This window comes from Melanerpes formicivorus, unplaced genomic scaffold (assembly GCF_026170545.1).
Source record: "Melanerpes formicivorus ecotype bairdi unplaced genomic scaffold, bMelFor1.0.p_v2 SCAF_69, whole genome shotgun sequence".
Taxonomy (NCBI): Eukaryota; Metazoa; Chordata; class Aves; order Piciformes; family Picidae; genus Melanerpes; species Melanerpes formicivorus.
Window position 1 is genome coordinate 1,766,789 of NW_027142421.1, and position 8,328 is coordinate 1,775,116.

Genomic DNA, 8,328 nt, shown 5'->3' on the forward strand with positions numbered 1-8,328 from the left:
TACAGGACTGTGAATTCACTTCTCACCTTACAGAGTTAGGTAGTTGCTCCATAGTGTGTGTTTAGTAAGGTGTATCCAGAGTAAATATAGTGAAGACGTTTTATGTTGGACATAAAGGTGCACACTATGTATTGTCTTCTTGAGTAGACATTTGGCTATATTCAGTGTGACCACTGGTAGCTGCATTTCTGTTCAGATTGATTGATTGAGGCAAAATGTCAAGGAGCTGCTGAGGCCAAAGCAATAGTTTCAGATACTATAAAAGGCAGGTGTTAGTTTTGGTTGAGTATTGCAGTCCCCTTTATCCTCAGAGAAACAAATACATACTTTTTCTTCAAGGCTTCTTACCTGATACATCTTGGTGGTTTGTAATTCCCCTTATTTGTTTCATTTTTCCCTGTGCAGGAAGGTAGGAGAAGGACCTAAAGTACTCCATTGTCAGCTTCCTGTTTTATATTGCATTTCAGAATCTTGGTGTGTTGAACCACTCTTCATCCTGTGAGTACTTCAAGAGTTAATGATATTTGGGGTTTGCTTGTTAGTGAGTCTGATGCATGGCTTAATCTGCCAGTCATCTCTCTCATGATTAGTAAGAAAAAAATGCAGAGACATGTGAATGAAATATTTTCTAGAGAAATCTGAGGGGCTGTACAGAACAGGATGGCTCAGAGGCTCTCCTCATTATAGCTCTTCTCTTTGAAAGGAAAATTCTTGAGTGGCCTCTTCAGTATAACCAAGCTGCCATGCTGCATGACTTGAGTTGTCAGCTCAGCCTCTGCCACAGGTCTGTAAGACACTGTGGTGGCAGTTCCTTAGGATGGAAAGTCATAAAGCAAACTGTAACCACATTGAGATATCTCCTCCCTTCAGAAGCATACTTGTCATGTCCCAGATGGATCTGAAGCACCTCAAGTTCCACCAGTGAACAGTGATAGAGTATAGGCTCTGTCTCTTGAAGAAAGTTTCTTCTTTCCACTTGGCCAGAAATGTTTTGTTAGCTGCCTTGTTTCCTCAATGGCTGCAGTCCTGTTTTATCCACTAGGTTGAAGTATGTGTGAAGTTAAGTACAGAATCAACCAGGTTGGAAGAAACCTCCAAGATCATCAAGTCCAGCTGATCACCTAACCCTAACTAATCACTAGACCATGGCACCAATCACCTCAGCCAGTCTTTTCTTAAACACCTCCAGGGACATTGACCCCTCCACCTCCCTGGACAGCCCACTCCAATGGTCAATCACTCTTTCTGTGAAGAACTTTCTAAGATCAGTCCTAAACTTCCCCCTACACAGCTTGAGACTGTGTCCTCTTCTTCTGTTGCTGGTTAATAAGCAGTTAATAGCTCAGCATTATGTGTTCAATTATTCTTTTTCAGCACACCTGACTCAAATCAATCCTGCCTTAAAAAAAAATGTATCATTCCACTGAACCTTGTTTTCTGATTGATAATGGTGCAGCTTCTGAAGCACAGAGATGCGTTTTGTAGCAGTGTCAGCAACCAGTGAAGGACTCCCTGAGGCAAACTGCTTCAAATCCTGGATTTGTGCAAATGAAGGAAGCTTGAACAAGGAAAAGACCTATAGGTGAGTTCACTTTACCCCCAAATACCTGTTGTAGATTAGTCTACCAGTTGAGCTAAGACCTGAGTCTGCTTTCTATTTTTGCTCAAACTAATGGATCAGCAGAAGGTTGTGGTTAAGTGTACATAGGTTGATTACAAACAGGTCCAAGTCCATCATTCAGCCTGTGGCTTGCTGGTACTCATTCCTGACCAGGAGAAAGGTTCTTTTATGTACTTCCAAAACCAAACCTGAACATGATGGAATTATGGTGGGGAAAGTGTACTTTATGGCCCCAGCACAGTCCAGGTGCCAATGCCTGTAACTTTGCTTTTTGCTAGTGCCCAAGATATTACCTGTGTCACGGAGCACTGGGAAATCAGAGAGATTCCTACATGTTACAGGTTAACACATGGGTTAACCTGACTGCTCCCCCTGCCCCTTTCTCCCTCTCCCCCACTGGTGGGAGTTAAAAAGAAGGGAAGTGGAGAGTTTCAGTTGAGTTACACAAAATGATTTACTACTCTCTTGCAGAGATATCAGATTACACAGAGAGAGAAGGGAAGGGAAAAAAAGGGAAAAAAACCAACCCTGAAACTCATAGAGGAAGCCACACCACATGAAAAACAACCAGAGAGAGCCCAGCCCCTGGAACACTAATTACACATCTCAGGAGTGTCACACCGTGCAGGCAGCATTGCTCAGAATAGTGTGGGGGTATATCTGTATGTATATGTGGTACAGCTCAGACCATTACACTACACTACATTATCAAGCCTCCTCTGCTATTTTAAAGTTTCAGCACCAACACTGACAGTTGCCTTGCAGCTAAAGCTAGCTCAATTTCATATTCCTAATTCTGTTAGCTACAGAGTAGACTTGACCCTCAACCACGTGGTGTGATACTGATTTGCTTTCATGCCTGGAGGAGAAAAGTGGTTTCCTCCCTTTAGAATACAACTATATGGAAGTTCTCTGGAGCCTCATCAAAAGTACTGATTAGATGCTCTTACATGGTACTTGGGTCCAACAACTCATGGCATTTTCAAATTCTCCAGGTGCTGTACCCATCAATACCAGATTCAAGGTAGAAAAGCCCTTGTGATGTCCTACAGCTTCTGTGAGGCTGCAACTCCAAAGAGGGTGTCTTGGAAGTACCACTGGCTTCAGCTGCCTCCATGTGCTTCCCATGGCCATCAGAGCTGTGTGACTACAGTTGTCATCACCCGTAAGAGGCTACATCTGACAGCAGGTCAGTTTACCTATGCAATGCCATACATTTATGTAAGACAACACAAGCACCAGCACTGAAAGGCTAGAGAGAAATTCTGTGAAGAAAAGCCTTGAAGGCACTCATTTGAAATTGTCCTTAGTCAGGTTTTATCCCTCAGGACTTCTTGCTTGCTCTAGAAGTCTATAGTTTTTCTGCCTGTTCTGCCATTGGTTTGCAATGACTAAGCTAGACTTGTCACTTTCAAGCAGAAAGGGTATTTTTACTGACCTATATTGAAAAGGACAGGCTTTTCCTCAAGAAGCAGTGTCCTGAATAGAGACAAAATGTGTATGCAATATTTATTTTTAACAAGAGCAGAAAGTTAGTTACTTTTAGTACTGTTGGGGAAATTGCACAGCGACACTGATAGCGTCCATGATTTGGTCTCAACCAAGGACTTCTTCCAATTGGTGACAGGCATTCACATAGTCACCTCTCAATATGTACATTGAAGGCAGGGTAACAGCCTGACTGATGGACAATGAATCAACTAGAATGATTTTTCCATTTGAACTACCCCCACCTTCAACTGATTTGATTCTCTAGATCCACTCCTGTTATCATGGAGTTCTTTCCTGTTTAAGGAAAGTCTCAATAGTCCTCCAGCTGAAATAAATAGATGCAATCTGTGCCTAAATGTTTCTTACAGGTGCCAGAAAAGGGATCTTTGACTCAAATTTATGTAAGGTCCAAAAGTTTAACATTACAGAACTGTAGGTAACAAAAGGGAGAGGGAAAGATCCCTTCAAGTCAAACTCAGCTAAGGAATTCTCACCACAGCACTGGAGCATAGTGACCCATTTTAAAGAGATTGCAAAGAAACACTTAGTGAGTGCTCATCTAGAGCTGTTACAAAATTGAGTTGAATGACTTCCTGTCTCCTTTTCCCATCCATCTCAGAAGACTGAGAAAATGTTATTGTTGTAAACTACATAAAATGTTCAAGTTTTCCTTTGAGACACTGGGATGTCTTGAACCATAGAGAAGTCTTCCAGGAGGACTAGACAGTCCACAATCTACACACTGTGAAGTGTAATCTTTTCTCTTTCATTTCCATAATGCCTGCATTCCTACAGAACTGGCTGCAGAGTCAGTTTCTCGTGCTCTTTTCTCCTCTCCCTCCTGACTGCACTCTGGCAGGAGGACTTACCTGGTAGCATGGGGCAGTATTTCAGGCCTGTTTGTGGCCTTGAGCAGGCTCACTAATTTGTCCTCTGTAATTTTGGCCTGTTTAGGCCTAATGGAAGGAATGGCATGGGGGGGATAGAAAAAAAAAGAGCACAGCAGGTTTTGGTTTAGTGTGTTTGGGGAAGTTTTTTGGGGGGTTTTTCATGTATCATAGGATAGGCTGAGAAAGACCTTTGAGATCCTCAAGTCCAACCTATCATCCAACACTAGCTAAGCAACTAAACCATGGCACCAAGCACCCCATCCAGTCTGTTCCTAACCACCTCCAGTGATGGTGACTCCACCACCTCCCTGGGCAGCACATTCCAATGGCCAATCACTCTTTCTATGAAGAACCTCTTCCTAACATCCAGCCTAAACCTCCCCTGGTGCAGCTTGAGACTGTGTCCTCTTGTTTTTGGTGCTGGCTGGCCAGAAGAAGAGACCAACCCCCACCTGGCTACAACCTCCCCTAAGGTAGTTGTAGAGAGCAAGGAGGTCTGCCCTGAGCCTCCTCTTTTGCAGGCTAAGCAACCCCAGCTCCCTCAGCCTCTCCTCATAGGGCTTGTGCTCCAAACCCCACCCCAGCTTTGTTGCCCTTCTCTGGACACACTCCAGCAAGTCAACCTCTTTCCTGAACTGAGGGGCCCAGAACTGGACACAGTACTCCAGGTCTGGCCTAACCAGTGCAGTGTACAGGGGCAGAATGACCTCCCTGCTCCTGCTGGCCACACTGTTCCTGATGCAGGCCAGGATACCATTGGCCTTCTTGGACACCTGGGTACACTGATGGCTCATGTTCAGCCTACTATCAGCTAGTACCCCCAGGTCCCTCTCTGCCTGGCTGCTCTCCAGCCACTCTGACCCCAGCCTGTACCACTACATGGGGTTGTTGTGGCCAATGTGCAGAACCCAGCACTTACATATGTTAAATCTCACGCCCATCTGTCCAGCCTGTCAAGGTGCCTCTGCAGAGCTCTCCTACCCTCCAACAGATCAACTCCTGCCCCCAGCTTGATGTCATCTGCAAATTTACTGATGATGAACTCAATCCCCTCATCCAGATCATCAATAAAGATATTGAACAGGATGGGACCCAGCACTGATCCCTGGGGCACAGCACTAGTGACTGGCTGCCAGCTGGATGTGGCACCATTCACCACCACTCTCTGGGCTCAGCCCTCCAGCCAGTTCCTAACCCAGCACAGAGTGCTGCTGTCCAAGCCAGGGGCTGATAGCTTGGCCAGGAGTTTGCTGTGGGGGATAGTGTCAAAGGCCTTGCTGAAGTCCAGGTAGACTACATCCACAGGCCTCCCCACGTCCACCAGGCAGTCTCCTGATCACAGAAGGAGATCAGGTTGGCCAGGCAGGACCTGCCCTTCCTAAATCCATGCTGACTGGACCTGATCCCTTGGCCATCCTGTAAGTGCTGTGTGATTGCACTCAGGATGACCTGTTCCATGACCTTGCCTGGCACTGAGGTCAGGCTGACAGGTCTGTAATTGCCTGGCATCACGTTGGCCAGATTCCAGTCATCTGGGACCTCTCCAGTGAGCCAGGACTGTTGAAAAATGATGGAGGGCAGCTTGGCCATCTCCTCTGCCAGCTCTCTCAGCACCCTAGGATGGATTCCCTCCAGTCCCATGGACTTGTGGGGATCCAAGTGGCTAAGGAGGTCTCTAACTACTTCCTGCTGGATCACAGGGGAACAATACTGCTCCCTGACTCCACCTGCCAGCTCAGGAGGCCAGTTGTCCTGCAGACAACCTATCCTGCTATTAAATAAATTATTATTATTATTATTATTATTATTATTATTATTATTATTATTATTATTATTATTATTATTATTATATATAAAAAAGCCAATCAGATCCTGGGCTGCATCAGGAGAAGTGTGGCTAGCAGGTCGAGGGAGGTGATCCTCCCCCTCTACTCAGCCCTGGTGAGACCCCACCTGGAGTACTGTGTCCAGTTCTGGAGCCCCTATTACAAGAGGGATGTGGAGGTGCTGGAAGGTGTCCAGAAGGGCCACAAGGATGATCAGAGGGCTGGAGCACCTCTCCTATGAGGACAGACTGAAGGAGTTGGGGCTGTTCAGTCTGGAGAAGAGAAGGCTCCGAGGTGACCTAATTGTGGCCTTCCAGTATCTGAAGGGGACCTACAGGAAGGCTGGGGAAGGACTTCTCAGGATCTCAGGCAGTGATAGGACTAGGGGGATGGAATGAAGCTAGAGGTGGGGAGATTCAGGCTAGATGTGAGGAGGAGGTTCTTCACCATGAGATTGGTGAGACCCTGGAATGGTCCTTTGTTACTATGTTCCCCTCTGTGTCTTTTGGGATATGTACAATTCTGTATTTCTCTCCCATTCAAGCAGAGTGTTATTTTACTCCTTTTGTGGGAGTAGAATTATACCTGTCTGCTCTTTAAACCAAGACAGAAGGGAATTAAGAGCTTATGTAAGAAAGTACAACACTGAAGTCTCGAATTTGCCAGACATGTTTAAGCACCACTTAAAATCCGAACAGAAACCTTTTTTTTCGGAAGAGACAACTCCACGAGAGCCACATTTAAAATGTGTTAAGAAATATTAGTTTTATTTAACCATTTTCACAGCTGAATATTTATTCTATAAAAACTTTACAGATTGTACAGTTTATATATAGTTCAAACTACTAGAACAAAAAAAGTCGGTCCCACAGATGCAAAAATACTGTACCAATCCAAGGGAAAGGCAGATTTACACACTGTACAGCTCTCCACTGGGAAGGGGAGGTGGGTCAGTTCCAAGTAAAAACTTCAAAACTGTACAAAAATAAGGTTTGATTTTTTTTTTCTTTCTTTTTTTTTTCTTTTCCTTTTTCCTTTTTTTCTTTTTTTTTTTTTTTTTCATTTCCTCATTCTTCATAATACATTCAATAAGATTGCAAGCACAGATACCCAAGTAGTAACAGATATCTGCAGTCAGGAATCGAGAACCACTCCTGAAAGGAATGCAGAGTAGGTCTATTTACACAGGGCACTCTTTTACACCATACTGGATATAGTGTATATTTCAAATAATAAAAAAAAGCATAGACAAAGAACATTAAACATCTAAGATAAGGTAGGCTTTTTTTTTTTTCTTAAAAAGGAGTTTTGTTGTTTCTTTCTTTTTTTTTTTTTTTCTATTTTTTTTTCTTTTACTTAATAGTGTGCCAAAAGAATTTTAACTTATTAAATAATACATTCTAAGTGAAACCTAAAAAACTGATGAACGTAAAATGCAGTTTTTGGTGTAATACATCAATTAAACCAGCAAATAGGGAAAAAAAACAAACCAAGAACCAAAGCCCAGATCCAAACTGTGTATGAAGTAGTATTCTCACCCAGCCAAAGAAGCACTTATGCATGGGGAAAAAAACCCAACATAAAAAAGAAAGAAAAGAAACGAAGAAAAAACCAAAAGAAAAACAAGACCAAAAAAAACCAAGCCCAGAAAAGAACTATTCAACACCTCCCCCCCCCTAAAACTAACTTATAACTTAGGGTATTCATACATAAGATATTCAGTGACTCACTAATACTGCAAAACAAGGTTTTGTGTTTGTTTTTTCTTCCCCCTTTCATTTCCCTCCCACTTCCCCTTCCCCAAGAGACAGTGGTTTCTTCATGCTGTCTGGGTAAGAATTAGACATATTTCTTCCCCCTTCCTCCCACCCCTCTCTACCTGCCCCCAAAACGGACAGAGTGTTTTCTGAGCCTTAATCCTGAGCACACTCTCTTTTGGGGGATGGACGCCATTTAATCTTACTAGGGTTGAATTCCCAACAATTTTAGACTGTTCCTTTACTTGAGGTATTTCAACCTTCTTCAGAGACAAGGCCTGGTATCTGAGCTGACTCGTCGGGCAGTGGAAGTGAGGGCTGGCTGATACCCGTTTCAGTTCTGTATGCTCATGGAAAAGAAAAGCGTTATTCCAGACTTCCCTGCCACACAGAAAATAATGCAACACCGGTTACTTTTTAATTCATTCTCTATTGATACAGTACTAGCCAAGGGTAACAAAAACTAGAGCCTTTAGAGAGATGTTTGGTAGTGCACTCTATCGGGTTTTAGCTTGTGTGCGTGTGTCTACATACACACTCTCACACATAGGACATTACATATATATATATAAAAAGACACATATGCACACACAGACACGTGTGTACATATACCTATAAGTAACAATCAGGGAGAGAGGAGTTTTGTTCAAATTTAAGTGATACAGTACTTTGAAACCCCTTGACAATAGAAGGGGAGGGGGAATCCACTCCTGTTCCCAAGCTGAGCCAGGGGTTAGTTTATA

The 8,328-nt window shown here is 43.6% G+C and overlaps 1 long non-coding RNA gene across 1 annotated transcript; it reads left to right on the forward strand.

Moving 5' to 3' along the window:
• LOC137453624 (uncharacterized) lies at positions 1–2,873 on the forward strand. Its single transcript, XR_010990424.1, has 3 exons — positions 1–498; positions 1,375–1,582; positions 2,617–2,873. It is a non-coding gene; the product is annotated as an uncharacterized lncRNA (long non-coding RNA).
• The last annotated feature ends 5,455 nt before the right edge of the window (positions 2,874–8,328 follow it).